This window comes from Balaenoptera physalus (assembly GCF_965194825.1).
Source record: "Balaenoptera physalus genome assembly, chromosome: 12".
Taxonomy (NCBI): Eukaryota; Metazoa; Chordata; class Mammalia; order Artiodactyla; family Balaenopteridae; genus Balaenoptera; species Balaenoptera physalus.
In genome coordinates this window covers 84,637,742-84,655,763 of record NC_138897.1, presented here as the reverse complement: position 1 = coordinate 84,655,763, position 18,022 = coordinate 84,637,742, and the positions used below count along the sequence as shown (strand labels likewise).

The window sequence follows — 18,022 nt, the reverse complement described above, 5'->3', positions numbered from 1 at the left end:
CGATGGATACTTGGGTTGCTTCCACCTCTTGGCTATGGCGAGTAATGCTGCAGTGAACATGGATGTGCAAATATCTCTTCAAGATCCTGCTTTGAATTCTTTTGGATATATGCCCACAAGTGGGATTGCCAGATCATATGGTAGTTCTATTTTTAAATTTTTGAGGAACTTCCATACCGTTTGCCGTAATGGCTGCACCATTTTACATTCCCACCAACAGCACACAAGGAGTCCAACTCCTCCATATCCTCACCAACACTTGTTACTTTCTGTTCTTTTGATAGTAGCATCCTGACAGGTGTGAGGTAATATTTCATTGTGGTTTTTATTTGCATTTCTTGTGATGTTGAGCATCTTTTCATATGCTTGTTGCTCATTTGTGTATCTTCTTTGAGGAATTGTCTATTCAAGTCCTTTGCCCATTTTTTAATTAGGTTATGTGTCTTTTTGTTGTTGAGTTGGAGAAGTTCCTTACGTACACTGGATATTAAACCCTTATCAGATGTATGGTTTGTAAATATTTTCTCTCATTCTGTAGATTTCCTTTTCACTCTGTTGATTGTCTCCCTTGAAGCACAGAAGTTTTTACGTTTGATATAGTCTCATTTCTCTATATTTGCATTTGTCATCTATGCTTTTGGTGTCATATCCATGAAATCATCGCCAACTCCAGTGTCCTGGAGCTCTTCCCCTATGTTTTCTTCTAGAAGTTCTATAGTTTAAGGTCTTACATTTAGGTCTTTAATCCATTTTGAGTTAGTTTTTGTGTCTGGTGTAAGCTAAGGGTACAGCTTCGTTCTTTTGCATGTGGATATCCCGTTTTCCCAACACCATTTGTTGAAGAGACTGTCCTTTCGCCCACTGTGTCAGTAACTGCTGATTTTTAAATCAGAGCTTTAATGGACCAGGATAGCAGTGGCAGTGGTAGAAGAGGATCTATTAGCATTACCTGGGCCCTAGGGATATCTTTCAACTAACTCCCCTCCCCACTTTGCCTGGGAGTGGGAAGCATGGGGACTGGCCAGGTGAATGTTGAAAAAGCTCCAGGTGATCCAGTACATGTGCCCGTCTTCTTCTGGTCAAGAGCCTAGAAGCAACGGAGAAAAGAAATCATTAAATCGGCCAGAAGGGTCTCTGTGCAGGGTAGAGACACTTTGCCCCATAGGAGTCTGCTTTGCAAATGTGGACTTTGTTCCTGCTGGGTTTTCTCAAAGCAGGGTGCACCTGTGAGCTCTCCAGAGGCTCGTGGATCTGGCTGCCCAGGTACTGAGGAAGAAGTGCTGGCTGCCCTGTACCTGGACAGTCCGGGAAGCATCCCGAGCATCTGCCTGCAGTCTGCACATGCATTTGAAAGGCCTTCTTGGGAGAAAGGGAAGGAGGAGCAGCTGGAGGGAAGAGGGGAAGAAGGACAGACAGTTCGTCTGCCTGGAAGGCAGCGAGCACAGGTGTTTGCAGCAGCAGATGGCAGCCTGCAGCAGAGCCCTCCTTGGACCCCCTGTCCCCGCAAGGGGAAATGAGAGGGAGGGGAGGCCAGCCAGGCCCCTCTCGAGCTGCAGCCCGGAGCGGCAACGCCCACCTCAGTGTATATAGCATGCACGTCTGCTCCACCCCTCCGAGTATCGATCCAAGGCCAGGAGTACACAGGCGTCTCAGAGAGCCAAGTCTTAGCTGCAGGCTTACTAGTGCTTCTAAACGATTGTAGCCCAGAGACTGTGCTGCTGCATTTCTGAACACCTCTACTGTGGCTGCTAAGTGGATGAGGGAGCGGCCCAGGGCATCTAGCTTTTCCTGCTGGAGAAGGCCATTCACAGGCTGCTCAGCCCTTCAGAACCCTGTAACTTTAGATCAGGCGGAGGAAGAAAGAAGTCCAGAAACAAAGCCTGAGCAGCCTGGGTGCAGCAGGGCTTATATCCCTTACTCTCAGTGAAGGCATTATTCTCTGGCAGGCAACCCAGTGGTGGGTGGGAGGTGGAATGGGCAGGAGATGAGTGGGGGCAGCAGGGAAAAGCAGGCACCACCACTCTGTGTTCACAGCAAAGCATAGCTTCCCCATCAGCATCTCTACTGTACTTCAGAATCCTCCTCAACACAGTTCTTCAGGAAGCTACCACTGGCCAGTTGGCATTGGCCCTGGAGAGGGAGAGGGAGACCTGTCTTGTAGGGTACTGATCCTGGTTGTGCCTCAGTGGCCTCTGTGCCTCTGGAGGAGTCCCTACACCCTGGAGACCTTAATTGTCCCAGCTGGAAGAAACAGGAAAGTTACTCCACCCCAAGTATTTGTTCTCTCTTTGCACGGCAGCTGGAACAGAAGCCCAGAAATCCCTGCTCCCGAGTTCTGTGTGGTGTGGAACCTGGGAAATGTGGGAAATCATCTACACCAAATTGAAAGGGAAGGGATGGGACAGGGGTATGTGTGTCCAACATTATGAGCGACCGGGGAGATGATAAAAGCCCCCCTCAGCGTGCCTGCACGGGCCAGCCTGATCTGAACACTCTGCACGTGTAAGTTCATACAATGCCCCCAACCACCGTGGAACTAACCCCCAAAACCTTTCCTATTCCACACATGAGGAAGTGGACTCTCAGCCAGGATTAACCCGTCCACACAGCTGCTGCTACTACTACTACTACTGGGCCAGCATCAGATTGCAGGGAAGCTGGGTGTAAAGTCCATGTTTTTAACCACTGTTCTATGCTACAAAACAAACAAACAAAAACAAACCAAAGACCAAAAGCCATTTTTCACCCACCAGACTGACGACAAATAATAGGTTTGATACAATCAGTCGCGATGAGGCAGTGGTGAAGGGCCTGCACCTAATTACATCCAGGAAGGCCTGGAGGGCTAGGATTGGGGCTTGAGGTTGGTGGGCACTTTCATCTTATCTGTGTTTATTTTGCAATGCAGAATATAGTTGCACATGGCTTGGGTTCATAACTCATTAGAGAGAGAAGTGAAGATGGTCAGGAGACAAGAGCCAAAGATAGATGGAAGGTTTTCAGAATCTAGAACTGCCTTTGAATGTGACCTCTTGGCTGCAGAAACTGATGGCTTTGAGCCTTGGGGGAGCTCGTGCTTTTCTCAGCACACCTTTATTTACTGAGGACCCCTATGTTCCAGGCTCTGGGTTGGGCTCTCAGCTGTTGTCACGCAAACCCAGGGTGTGTCCTGGTGGTACTGTCTCACGTCCGTCCCCAGTCTGGGTGCCTCTGTGGCGATGAGGTCATGGCCACATACAGGGAGGAACCGGTTTACCCCTCAGCTTCGACTTGTGATGGGCTGTTCCCCCAGAGCAGCTGCTGCAGCAACATTTACTTTGTACAGCAGCCAAGAGAGAGTGAGAGAGAGAGAGAGAGAGAGAGAGAGCGCAGGCGAGCCAGCAAGAGTAAGTGCGCATGAGCCTACCCCAGTCCAAAATGTTTCTGACAAAATCTGGCACTCCTGGTTCTAATCAAAATACTGAACTTTGGAACAAATTAACATTCCACAGCCCTCGCAGGGAAGGAGAACTCAGCCGAGACAACTTCAGTTCACAACCACAACAAAAATAGCTTCTCCCGGGGAAGACACAGTCTGCTAACAAGGTCACTTTTGTTTTGCTTCCCCTGCCATCTGGCTGAGTGGCACCAGCGGCTGGATTTGGTACCGGCTTCTTCTGCCGAGAGTGGATGGGAGCCGGGTGGCACTGCAGAAGGCTTCTCAGCCTCCTGGCAAAGGGTGCCGGCACAAAGTTACCTTCAGACACCCCCCAGCAGGCACGCGGGCAGATGGAGCCCCGGTTTCACCCAGCCCGACTCTGCTCTGAGCTCCGAGTGTGCAGAAGGTGTGACACCAGCAGACAGCAACAAGCAGGTGGGAATCAGGGGAGAGTGAAAAACACGACAGGATGGGAAAGCTATCTTCGTCTTGAAAAACATTCCAGGACTCAACGTAATGCTCGTTCTGGCAAGTCGGGAGTCTGAGTTCCAGAAGGCGAACAAAGAAGCATGATTTTGGTTTTGGGTTTGGGTTTTTTTCTTTTTTTCTTTTTCTCTTCCCTTCTGCTTGCAAGATTCAGCTCCTTTCAGTCATTATCAGGGACCTTCAGTAACCTCCCTTGGCCTGTTTCCTCGTCTGTAGGACGGGAATCACCTGCACGGTGTGGGTGAAAAAAGCGGATGTCGTTGCCTAAGGGTGCCTGGCTGGGGTTCTCAGAGAACACGCGTGCCCTCTGACCTGGTAGCTCAGGAGGGCTTCCATGTAGAAAGACCCCTTGACAGCCCTCTGCAGAACTTATACATGGCAATGGTCTGCCCAGAGTTACTTCATTTTGAAGGTGTGGAGCTGGGATTTGAACACAAGCATTTTGCTTACAAAGATGCTGCTGCTTCTTCTGTATCAATGATTTTCAATCTTTTAAAAAAGGATCAAAAGCCATGAATATCCACAAGGGGTACATGACCTACTAAAACCATGCCCCTCCCATGAGGAGTCTAGGGATCTTGGTTAATATCATAGTAGACCTGCTGGGAAAACAAACAAACAAATAAACAAAGCTTTAGTAAAATGGAGAAGGAATCTTTAAAATGACCTAAAGCCTCCCTACCCTTAAATGAAGGAAAATAATTTCATTAGAGCATCTCCTTTAGGATTCTGCCCCACCCCTGCAAAGACACGTAAGGAAACTTTGATTTCAAGTGAGTTGAATCTGGTCTCCGAGGGCTCGGAGGTGGGGTGAGGCTGGTGAAGGTCATGGGACTCTGAGGTTGTGTCACTGCTGTCCCTGGGGAGTGGGGTGAGCAAGGGTGCCCAGGGTCCCACTGATGCAGGTGGTTCCTGAGTCAGAACTGAGCTATGACAGCTGGCATAGGATTTAAAATGTTGGGAAGAGTCCTGGGGCCATTTGCAAGTGTTAATTGGTATTAAGGACTGAGCCCCTCTCTGCTGCTGGTACCCAAGGTGCTTGCTTCCCCAAATAGCATGGGGAGGACTTGACACTGCCCCCCAGGAGGGAATATGGTGGGGGGCAGGCCACTGAGTATTGATTATATACCAGGCAGTGTGCTCAGCTCTGGTGTACAGCAAAGAAGAGAGATGAAGCTCTTGCCCTCAGAGGGCTTTCAGACTTGTAGGGAGCTAGACATTTAACTCAAAGAAATAGCACTTAACATGCCTTTGAGGCAATGAGAATTGTCTAAATCAAAGAATGCATGTGGGAGGAGCTGATGGAGATCGGCGCCCATGGCTAAAGCCTAGACAAGGGCCCTCCTGGACCCTGCCACTGGGAAAGGACTCGCTGCCTTCAGAGGAAAGGAAGGGGACTCGTGCACTTGGGGATCATTAGCCGGGGAGAGCGAGCAACACGGAATAAGAAGAGAGGTTGGGGAGGCCAGATCTGGAGAACAGAATTTCTGAAGGGGAATCCATGGGTCACCCACATCAGGATTTCTTCAGGGACTTGCTGCCAATTGAGATGCTTGGGACCATCTCAGGCTTCTGGAATCAGCATCTCTGGACAAGCAATCTGGAATCTGCTTTATAAGCAAGTGCCCTGGGACATTGTTCTATGCACAGGGGTTCATGGTCCACAGGAAAGTTTTCTGGATTTTATCCCAAATGAAAAGGGAGGCCACTGAAGGGTTTGGAAAAGAAAAATGATGCGGTTCATCTTAAAGATGTTGTTCTGCCTCTTGGGTAGGTATTGAGTGGAGTGGGATTGCGGGGGGGAGGTGGACAGAACACCTGGGCAGGCGAGACAGAAGTCCACACTGCTTCCTCGTCCTTTGCTTCCCTGCCAGCAGCACCGGGTAGACTAACTCCTTACCTTATTAACCGATCCTGTGGCACCTCCTGGATTCTCCCTGGTCATCTAGGCCCTCATGTGGTGGCCGCCTGGACCCCAGAATGTTAGGTGGATTGACACTGACCCATGGATTGTCCACATCTTGGGCCTCAGATCGTCCCTTTCTCCTTTAACATCTCACACAGTCGCTCGCTGTCGACACAGCAGTTGGTTATGCAAGGTGTAGGGCAAACTACCCTCTCACCTGTCCAGGATGGCTTAGGTAACATCAGACCTGAGAACGGGGTAAACCTTTCAGGCATTCTCTCGGTGCTGATGGGCCCTACAAGTCTGCAACATGAGCTTAGGTGGTAGGGAATCAATGAGACTGCCACCTCCAATAGGTCAGACTCCTCATAGGGGTCCAGGAGACCCCACCAGGGCTCCTGGTTTGCAGATGGGCAAGGAGGAGCCGAGGGTCACAACTCTTCCCAATCAGAGCCTGTGCTAAGTGGCTTTTGATTCAGGCTGGTGCTTACCCAAACTGGCCTCCGTCTTTCAAGTAAAGGACACAGTTTTCACTCTCTCTGCGTTTTCAAAGAGAAGCTGACAGGGAACGTTGCGAATCACAATCAGAGTTCCCTGCCACAGAGCACACAAGATGAGAATTGACTCAAAACTTTTACTGTCATCATTTACTGAGTACTGGAAAGACACACACATAAGTCAGCAGAGAAAAACCCAAGAAGCCTGGTCTCTAGCTGCATGTCAACAGAACGCCTGAATAACATCGCCTGCTGCAACACAAAGCAGAATCAAACCACAACCCAGCCAAGCCTCCTTAGGTTCCCAAAGTATCAAAGAGATCTTCGCGCTGCCTTCATTATTCTTTTAATCAACTTTTTTGAGGTATAATTTACACACAATAAACCCATTTTAAGTGTATGGGTTGATGTTTTGACAAATGTCTACACCCGGATAACCATCACTTCAATCGAAGTATAGAATATTTCCAACAACCCCCACCCATCCCTGCAGATTCCTTCCAGCCTCTTAGAAGTCAGTCCCCCTTCCACCTCTGCCCTCAGGCAACTACTGATCTGCTCTCTGTCACTCCACTTTTACAATTTGTATAATTTCATGTAATGGAATCAGACAGTATGTACTCTTGTGTCTGGCTTCTTTTACTGGGTTATGAGATTCAGCCACATTGTTACATATATCAGTAGTTCATTTCCTTTTACTGTTGAGTAGCATTTCACAATTTGTTTATAGATTTACCTGGTTGATGGGCATTTGGGTTGTTTCCAGGTTTGGGATATTATGAATAAAGGTCTTATAAACATTTGTGTATAAGACTGTGTGGACATACGTTTTCATTTCTCTTGGATAAGATAAATACCTAAGAGTAGCTGGGTTGTATAGTAGGTATATATTTACTTCTTAAGAAACTGCCAGACCTTTTATCCAAAGTAGGTGTGCCATTTTCACATTCTTACCAACAATATCTGAGTTCCAGGTGCTCCACATCCTCACCAACAATTGATATTGTCAGTCTTTTTAATGTTATTCATTCTAATGGGTGTGGTGGTGTCTCATTGTGGTTATTGTTTGCATTTCCTTGATGACTAGTGTCGGGCACTTTTTTATGTGTTTATTGGACATTATATACCTTCTTTTAGGACTGTCTTTTTAAATCTTTTGTTCATTAAAAAAAATGAGATTGGGACTTCCCTGGTGGTCCAGTGGTAAAGAATCTGCCTTCCAATGCAGGGGAAGCGGGTTTGATCCCTGGTCGGGGAACTAAGATCCTACATGCTGCAGGGCAACTAAGCCTGCATGCCACAACTACTGAGCCCAAGCGCCTCAACTAGAGAGCCCGCGTGCCACAAACTACAGAGCCCATGTGCTCTGGAGCCTGTGCGCTGCAACTGGAGAGAGAAAACCCACGTGCCACAACTAGAGAGAAGCCTGTGCACTGCAATGAAGAGCCCGCGTGCCACAACTAAGACCCGACGCAGCCAAAAATAATAAATCAATAATTAAATAAATAAACATAAAAAAATGAGATTGTTTGAATTATGAATAAATTGTAAGCATTCTTTTTAGATTCTCTCTACAAGTCCTTTGTCAGATATATATATTTTCTCCCAGCCTGTTGCTTGGCACTTTTTTTTTCTTTCATTTTCTTGACTGTCTTTCGCAGAGCCAAGTTTTAAATTTTGACAAAGTTTAATTCATCAATTTTCTTATGGTCTTTGTTTTTTGTGTCTTATCTTAGAAATCTTTGCCCATCCCAAGATCACAAAGTTTTTCTCCTGTGTTTTCTTCTAGAAGTTTTATAGTTTTAGCTTTAACACTTACATTTATGATCCATATGTAGTAGGATTTGAATTTTATTTTTTCCATGCAGATATTCAGTTGTCCCTTCACCATTTGTTGTAAAACTTTTTTTTCTCACTGAATTACCTTGATGTCTGTATCAAAAATCAATTGGCCATATACCTGTGGGTATATTTCTGAACTCTCTGTTCTGTTCCATTGATCTATATGTCTATCTTTTCAACCAATACCACATAGTCAGGTTAGTACTCCAATGTTGTTTAGCTTTTTAAAAAGTTGCTTTGTCTATTCTAGGTCATTTGCATTTCCACATAAATTTTAGGATAGGCTTGTTTCTATTAAACACTGCTGGAATTTTGGTCGGAGTCATGTTGAATCTATTTGGGAAGAATCAGCATCTTAACAATTTGACTCTACCCATCCATGAACATGGTATATCATTCCATTTATTTTGGTCTTTTAAAATTTCTTTCAGCAATGTTTTGTAGTTTTCATTGTACAGGTTGTGTACATACTTTTTTACATTTATTTCATTTTTTTGGTGTTATAAATATGGAATTGTATTTCTGTGTTTCCATTTGTTCATTACCTCCTCCTCCTCTCCTTCCTTCTTCTTTTTCAGTTATCTCTTCCTTTTTGATTCTAACCTGACATTAAAGCCTTAAATATATCTTCTTATCATTGACACTACTGATATCCAGGGTTCGAAAGTTTCCCAGTTGATGGTTTAGTTAAAAATTGGCATTGATGCTACCCTACATCTTGCCTCTCATCTTAGAATTTACAGCTTTTCTTAGCATGATTCTCAGCTTATCAAACCATCTCCCTTCTATCACTTTCATTCTTTTTCACAGCTCCCACAGTCACACCTCCTCCATATAGCCTTCAAGAAAAATGTGACAGGTTCTCTGGTATCTTTTCAGCATTGAATCTTCCGTTACTCACCACCACATTGATTGAAACAATTATCCAATTGTTCAAAATGAAGGAATTTTATGTTATTTAACTCTTGTATGCCTGTGTTAATTTCCTTGGGGTGCTGTAACAAGGTACCACAAACTGAGTGGCTTAAACCAACAGAAATTTATTTTCTTACCGTTCTGGAGGCTGCAGTCTAAAATCAAGGAGTTGGCAGGGCTATATTCCCTCTGACATCTGTAGGGGAGAATCCTTCCTTGCCTCTTCCAGCTTCTGGTGGTTCTCAGCAGTCCTTGGCATTACCTGGCTTGCAACTGCATACCTCAATTTCCACTTCCATCTTCACATGGCATTCTCCCTCTGTGTGACTGTGTTTCTTCTTCTCTTCTTATAAAGACACCAGTCATATTGGATTAAGGGTCTGCATACTCCAGTATGACCTAATTATTACATCTGTAATGACCCTATTTCCAAATAAGGTTACATTCTCAGATATGGAGATTAGGACTTTAACATCTCCTTTGGGGGAATACAGTTCAATACATAACAATGTCTCAGCTCTTTTTGTCTCAAATGTTCTTCCTCATTTTATTCTCTTGAAGAATTACTAGAGGACCTAGTTCAAAATCCACTTTCTTGGTTATTTTTTCCTGAATACCCCAGGAGAAGTGAATCGCCTCTTTGCCTATCTTTATAAGCATTTTTGAATGACTATTAGAAAATTTCTCACATTGTGTGCCACCTGGGAACAGAAGCCATCTTATTCATCTGGAAATAGAGCTCCAAGTCCCAGAATCCCATTTAGACTTCCTCTATGGCATAGCTGTTCCTAATGTGGGCATTACAGGCGCATATTCAGACAATCCCTAGTCTGTAGATGTGTAGATTAAGGAAGAAAAATGAGGAAGCTTTCAAAATTCTGTGTTATTTAATTTTTTATTTTAGGAATTATATCATTGGGAAATACTCTGGATAAACATTTGAGGTCCTATTTATATGTCTTCATATGTAAAATTCCCTTTTCTTATTGACTACTGTATGTTCAAAATATAAAATAAAAATAGTCTTGTAATGTAAATGCAATATAACTGAGTTTCTCAACCTTGGCACTATTGATATTCTGGGTTGGATTATTCTTTACTGTAGGGGGCTGTCCTGTGCATTGTAGGATGTTGAGCAGCAGCCCAACCTCTATCTAATAGATGCCAGTAGCACCTTCTTTCCTAGCTGTGACAACCACAAATGTCACATAGCCAAGAATCCCCCAGTTGAGAGCCACTGTAGAGAATCATAAGGCAAATTTCTCATCATTCTGCTTTCTTGTTAATACTCTCCTCGGCCTGTAAAGCTGCTCTGCACTGAGGCCACTGGTGTTGTGAGTAAATTGCATGGCTCGGCTTTCCCTTGCTGCTGCCTCTGTACATCTGGAGCCCGTGGGTGGCCTCATTCACACAGAGGGAAAAATTAATGCCCCTGCTTATCATAAAGACTCAAGGACTCAAGGAACATAAGGAACCAAGCCAGTGCCCCGGCGTGCCAAACCCCGTCAACTTCACTCTCACCTCAGAATCTTCTAAAGCACTCGCTGAGTTCCTCCTCAACTTGTTGAACTAGAAGGAGTAAGATTGTGGTTTTAGAAGAAAGACCAAAAACCAGGGGTGGAAATCATCTGGAGGAAATTTTTAAAAATAGTGTATACGTGGACAGGAGGACTGGGAAAAGAATTCTGTCAGTGGCCCCGAGCTGTCCAGAACTAGAGGTATTTCCTGCAGCGGTTTCCAAACACAGACCTGGCCGCCCTCATTCCCAGGCAGGCCAGATCGTGACCCTTTTAAGTGTAAGTTCTGTTTTGTGGTTCAGAGGGAGAGGGCAGGGCTTACTGTTCGGAAATGACCTTGAATCTGCCCACTTTTCTCAACACTTTGGTTTCAGTTTGGAAGCTGCTGCATTGCAGGGTGGGGTGCGAAGGCCCCCCTCTTTTGACTGGCTGGCAGGTGTTCCCGAGGAATTAGGAGAATGTTTCATGAGAGTGGAGACCCCGCCTTGGGTGTGGGGCTCTGCTCAGTAATATAAACCCTTCAAATTGTGGGACAGATTTTTACTGAACGAGAAAGCTGTTCCTCTCATGCTTTTAAAAAAAAAAATGAGGTAAAATTCATGTAACATAAAATTAACCATTTTTTAGAGTATATATTTCACTTATATTTAGTACATTCACAGTGTTGTACAACCATCACCTCTATCTAGTTCCAAAATATTTTCATCGCCCCCAAAGGACACTTCATACCCATTAGGCAATAACTCCCCATTCCTCCTTCCCCAGCCTTACAGCTATGAATCTACTTTCTGTCTCTATGGATTTGCCTATTCTGGACATTTCATATAAATGAAATCATACAGTATGTGACTTTTTGTATCTGGCTTCTTGCACCTAACGTATGTTTTGGAGGTTCATCTATGTTGTAGCAGGTGTCAGCCCTTCATTTCTTCTAATGGCTGAATAATATTCCATTGTATAGATATGCCACATTTTGTTTATCTACCCATCTACTGATGGACATTTGGGTTGCTTCCACATTTTGGCTATTGTGAATAATGCTATATGAACATTTGTGTTTTTCATACTTAAATTAAAAAAAATTTTTATTATTATTTTTTTAAAATTTTATTTATTTTTGGCTGTGTTGGGTCTTCTTTGCTGCACCCAGGCTTTCTCTAGTTGTGGTGAGCGGGGGCTACTCTTCGTTGTGGTGCTAGGGCTTCTCTTTGCGGTGGCTTCTCTTGTTGCGGAGCATGGGCTCTAGGTGCGCAGCCTTCAGTATTTGTGGCACGTGGGCTCAGTAGTTGTGGCTTATGGGCTCTAGCACACAGGCTCAGTAGTTGTGGTGCGCGGGCTTAGTTGCTCCGCGGCATGTGGGATCTTCCCCAACCAGGGCTCGAACCTGTGTCCCCTGCATTGGCAGGCAGATTCTTAACCACTGCTCCACCAGGGAAGTCCCAAATTGTTTTTGAAATTGTGGTAAAATATACATACATAAAATATGCTGTTTTAACCATTTTAAAGTGTACAGTTCAGGGGTACTAATTATGTTCATAATGTTGTGCAACCATCACCATAGGCTGCTTCCCAACCTTTTCCATCAACCCTAAAGGAGACCCCTTACCCAGGAAGCAGTAACTCCCTAACCCCCCACCTCAACCCTAGCCTCTGGTAATCACTAATGTACTTTCCATCTCTGTGAATTTGCCTAGTCAAGATAATTCATACAAATGGAATGGTACAATATTTGTTTGCTGCTTCTGGCTTCTTTCACTTAGCATAATGTCTTCAAAGTTCATCCACATTGTAGCATGTGTTAGTGCTTTATTCCTTTTTGTGGCTGGATAAATACCCCATTGCAAGGACACACCACATTTTGTTTATCCATTCAGCTGTTGATGGACATTTGGGTTGCTTTCCCTTTTGGCTATTGTGCACAGTGCTGCTGTGAATAGTCATGTCTCTCACAGGCATTTGAAGAGTGCCCATAACCCTTAGCATAATGTCCTAACTCCTCAGCATGACACCCATTGTGAAGCCCCTTTTATTCCCCTTTCCTGGCGTGCACCCTCCTTATGGCCTGGCCACACGAACTACTTATGATTCCTGGAGTTTGACTAAATATGCTTCCAACTCCTGTGTCTTTGTACAGGCACATCCTTGGCTTGGAACGCATCTTCTTTACCTTCTCCACCTGGGTACCTCTTAAGCATCCTTCAAGGCTGGGATGGAGTGTCGCCTTTGCTGGGAAGAGTTCCCTAGCCCAGCATACCTTGCCAGCTTAGGCAGAGTAGCCAGGCAGAGACCAGGAACGGACCCAGGAACCCAGGCACTGATGAACTAGTAGGCCGGTGGAGGGTATGGTGCAGTGAGGCAAGGGGGCATTGTGAAAGGTGTTGGGGGGTCAGGGACAGTTTTACTAGGGGTGGTTTTCTGGCTTTGATGGGACGGATGGGCTAAATGCATCCCAGGTCTGCTGGTTCCTGTTGTGTTCCTGAAGCTCTCTCTGCTTCTCTCTGTCACAGCTCTCATCTTGTCATTGTGTCACAGTCTGTTAATCTGATGGTCTCCTCTAGTGGACACGTAGCCTACTACCTGTACTGAAAATAGGCACACTTCCTAAGGAAAGAAGACCTACTCTTATTTATTGAGCCAGTTAGATTGAATCTTTTTTTAAAAAAAATAGCTTTATCGAGATATAATTTACCCATGTGAAGCGTGCAGATCCGTGGTTTTTAATATATTCACGAAGTTGCGCAGCTCTCACGATAAGAATTGCATACCCATTGACAGTCACTTCCCGTGCCCCTCGCTCCCCCACCCCACCCTAGGCAGCCGCTTCTCTCCTTTCTCAGACTGAGTCTTAAATACTCTGAGCATTAGACACCCTCCCTCCCCTTTGCATGTCAGGTTTGAACATCCGAGTTAGTGAGAAGATTTTCCTAAGCAGAGGATGAGAGAGAGGAAGGGTTGTCAGAGAGAAGAAGGAAGGAGGGGACAGACACTCTGGGGCACAGAGGCAGCAGATATATATGAAACTGGGACTGTCTGGCTTAGAAGATTCGTAGGAAAAAGTATTGGGTTGGCCAAAAAGTTCGTTCGGTTAGGGAATACGTTGTTCAATAAAGTTCTGAAAAATGTCATTTATTTTAACTTAAAACCAAACGAACTTTTTGGCCAGCCCAATAGAAGATGCAGAGAAATAAATAGAGAGCCAAAACGTATTCCTTTGGGAAAGTGCAGAGTTCTTTTCTATCGAAAGAAACAGTGATGTCATGGAAATTAGGTGGCTGGGAATATTGTTGGAATGAATGTTGCCATTGATTACATGAGCTGCTGAGGAGCTGCAGCAGAAATGCTGCTGTGTGATCCGTGTGCAACATTTTAAAAGAAAGTGACGAACATTATCCAAGATCCTCTTTCCATCCCCCATTGTTATGTGTATGAGGTAAGTGATCTGCCTTTTGGATTCTAAATCTCCTAATTTAATAGGCTCCTGAACATGTAAACGTGTCTGAGTATAAATATTGTATTGGAATGCAGATTTCCATTTTTTTCCACTATGTTCAGTAAAAAAGAAAAAGAAAATAACAGGTCCATTTAGAGGACTTCTTCCCCCTCTAATGGGTGAAGCAGAGCACTGAGGGTTTCCTTGGGAGGCAGAATAATGGCCCCCCCAAAATGTCTACAGCCTAATCCCAGGACCCTGTGAATATGCTGCATTGTGTGGCAAAGGGGATTTCGCAGACGTGGTTAAGAATCTGGAGATGGGGGAATTAGCGTGGATTATCCAGGTGGGCTCTATGTAATCATAAGGGTTCTTATCAGAGGGAGGCAGGAGGGTCAGAGTGACAGATGATGTGACCATGGAAGTGGAGGTGGGAGTGAGGCAGGGCCAAGAGTCATGGAACACAAGTGGCCTCTAGAAGCCGGAAAAGGCAAGGAAGCAGATTCTCCAGAAGGAAGGCAGCCCTCACGACGCATTTCAGACTTCTGACCTCCAGGATGGTGAGACGATAATTGGTGTTTTAAGCCACTCAGTCTGTGGTAATTTGCTACAGCAGCAACAGGAAACTCATCTAGATTTCTACCTTCAGTTTGAGTTTTACTTTGAGATGACAGCTTTTCCTTATTGAGATAATATCTCACAACGGCTGTGTGAGTGATGTGCCAGGAACTGTGCCAGACCTGGAACAGACGTCATCCCATTTCATCCTCCCAGTGACACTACTAGACAGGCACCATCATTACCTTACTTTGTGTGTGTGTGTGTGTGTGTGCACGCACGTGCGCGTGCATATTTATACAGTATGTATGTGTGCGTAAGTGTGGGCCCAGAATCAAGGTGTCAGCAGGACCACATTCCCTCCGGAGGTTCTAAGGGGAATCCACTAAGCCTCTTCCAGCTTCTAGTGGCTGCTGCCTTTCCTTGGCTTGTGTCCACATCACTACAATCTCTGCCTCTGCCTTCACTTCGCATTCTCTCCTCTGTTTCAGTGTCAAACCTCCCCCTGCCTGTCTCTTCTAGATACATGTGATTGTATCTAGGGCTTGTCCAGGTTAATCCAGGATGATCTTCCCATCTCAATATACTCAACTTAATCGCATCTTTTGCCATATGAGTTAATATTCACAGTTTCTGGGAATTAGGAAGTAAATATGTATCTTTGGAGGGCCATTTTTCAGCGTACCACAAGGGGATGGGCACTTTATACATCTTTACCTCTCATATCAAGCCTAAAAGGTAGCTATAACTTTTGAAGTTTTACAGATGAGGAAATCAAGGCTCAGTGAGGTTTACTGTGTTGCCAGTATTTGTCCTGCAGCTGGTAAGTGGGCCAGCCTCTTCCCGCTACCCCCAAAGAATGTTCATGGGAGAGATACTGGATCATGCTATACCATCCTATGTGACTTCAGGGAGTTCACTTAGTTTCTCAGATACTTTAGTATCTGAATTATCATCTGTAAAATGAGAATCAGTTAGATAATTTTTGGGGGAAAATTCTTTGAAAAATATTATGTTATATAGATGCAAGGGGTTATTATTGTCTAGAGTGGGTCAAAAGAAAGTCTTCATATAGGAGGAAAGAGATGACTTAACTGAGTACCATGAATGAAATGCCAAAACATTCATAGTTATCATCACCCTGGCTTGGAGTGCTGAGTCTTTACTTAAGATAGTGAATAAGGTTCTGATGTAGATACATTTAAAAATCTTCCCTGTTTGAGGAATTATACCTGGAGAAGGACAGGAAGAAATGCTGAATTATTTCAAGTTGAGGGGGGAAGGGAAAGGAAGTTTTACCCCTTCTGACGCTTATTTATCTCTTCATGCTTCCAGGCATTCATAAACCAGTGTGTTAGAATTTGGTTGCAATCGTATCACATGCTGTGTTTGTCTGTTAACTCTCTGTGGTTCTGTCATCTGGGTAATAGAGAAAGGATGGTGGGAGAAAAGTGTGGGTGGGAGGTTGCATAGGTAAGCAGTAAAATGACACCCAGAAGAAAAAGTCAGGCACGGTGAAGAACATTTAGTAAGAACCTAGACGTCTTTATCAAAATTGATCTTTGACTGGTCAGACCTCTACTCTGCATTCATGCTGTATTTATAAATCTAGATCAGATGTGGAAAACATGTCCCCTCAGAATAGAGCACGTCCAGTGCCATGGCAGACAGTGCTAATCAATCACAGCAAACCAGCATTCCAGGAGGCCCCTACCAGTCAGTGAACCCTAGCTATTGCCTCTGTACTAGATGATAAGCCTAGGACACAAATTTTACTGCATTAACTTCCCTAATTCAGAAGAGTCTTTAACCTGTTTATACCCAAGCTTAAGCTGCTCGTTTACTATTTTAGTAAAACCTGGTTTCCTTACAACCCAATAATACCAGCTACTCATCACTCGCTGTGTACCAAGCATGCTACATTTAATCCTCACAAATGTTTTCTAGGTAACCAAAGCTCATCTGACTATGATATCAATCAAAGGAAGGGTTCTGTTGCTCACACAGTATTTGAAGATTACTGCTCTAGAGAGTAGTGTTTCTGGAGATGAGTGAGACATTGCTCTGCATTTATTCTCCAGTGTTTATTGTTAGATGGCTTTGGGAATGCAAAAGGTGTTGTTTACCCTCAAAAAACTTATGGTGTGATCCAGTTAAGGAAAAACAAAAACCAAACCGTGTGTGCATGTGTGGAAAGAAAGTGAGAGGGCATTGAAGCAAATATGACAAGATGTTGGCAGTTGTTGAATGTGGGTGGAAGATATTCAGGAATTCATTCTTTCAACTTTATGTTTGGAACTTTTCACAATAAAAAGTTGGGTATGGAATAAAATACAGAGAAAGATGTATTTGGAAAAAAACCCTCTTCTTTTATGAGCTTTTTGTCACTTCTGTTTTTATTTTTTAAATTTTTATTGGAATATAATTAACACATAACATAAAATTCACCCCTTTAAAGTATATATTTCAGTGGGTTTTTTCTGTGTATTTGCTATGTTATACGATAATTACCACGATCTAATTCCAGAACATTTCCATCACTCCAAAGAGGAACCCCATACTTACGAGCAATTAGTCTCTATTTTCCCCTCCCCTATCCCCTGGCAACCACTAATATACTACTTTCTGTCTCAACTGATTTGCCTATTCTGGACATTTCATATAAATGGATTGATACAGTATATGGCCCTTTGTGTCTGGCTTCTTTCACTTAGCATAATGTTTCCAAGGTTCATCCACATTTTTTTGTCTGGATAATATTCCATTGTATGGATATATATTTTATTTACCCATTCATCCATTGATGGAAATTGGGGTCGAGTCTACTTTTTGGCCATTATGAATGATGCTACTGTGAATGTTCATGTTCAAGTTTTTGTGTGGACATACGTCTTTTTTTTGTTTGTTTTTGTTTTTTTTTAAACTAATGTTATTGGTGGTGACTTCTTTTTTTAAATTTATTCATTTATGGCTGTGTTGTGTCTTCGTTTCTGTGCGAGGGCTTTCTCTAGTTGCGGCAAGCAGGGGCCACTCTTCATCGCGGAGCACGGGCCTCTCACTATCGCAATCTCTCTTGTTGCGGAGCACGGGCTCTAGACGCGCAGGCTCAGTAGTTGTGGCTCACGGGCCCAGTTGCTCCGCGGCATGTGGGATCTTCCCAGACTAGGGCTTGAACCCGTGTCCCCTGCACTGGCAGGCAGATTCTCAACCACTGCGCCACCAGGGAAGCCCTGGACATACGTCTTTAATTCTCTTGGATATATACCTAGGAGCATAATTGCTGGGTCATATGATAACTCTATATTTTACCTTTTGAGGACCTGCCAGATTGTCTTCCAAAGCGCTGCGCCATTTGACATTGCCACCAGCAGTGTATGAGGGCTCCAGTTTCCCCACATCGTCACCAACACTTGTTATTGTCCTTTTTCTTTTTTTAGTAGCCATCCTATTGAG

At 44.3% G+C, this 18,022-nt stretch overlaps 1 protein-coding gene across 18 annotated transcripts in view; it reads left to right on the top strand.

Moving 5' to 3' along the window:
* The window catches only part of SPRING1 (SREBF pathway regulator in golgi 1), a 316,969-nt gene that overhangs the window by 53,833 nt on the left and 245,114 nt on the right, over nt 1-18,022 (top strand). The window lies entirely within an intron of this gene.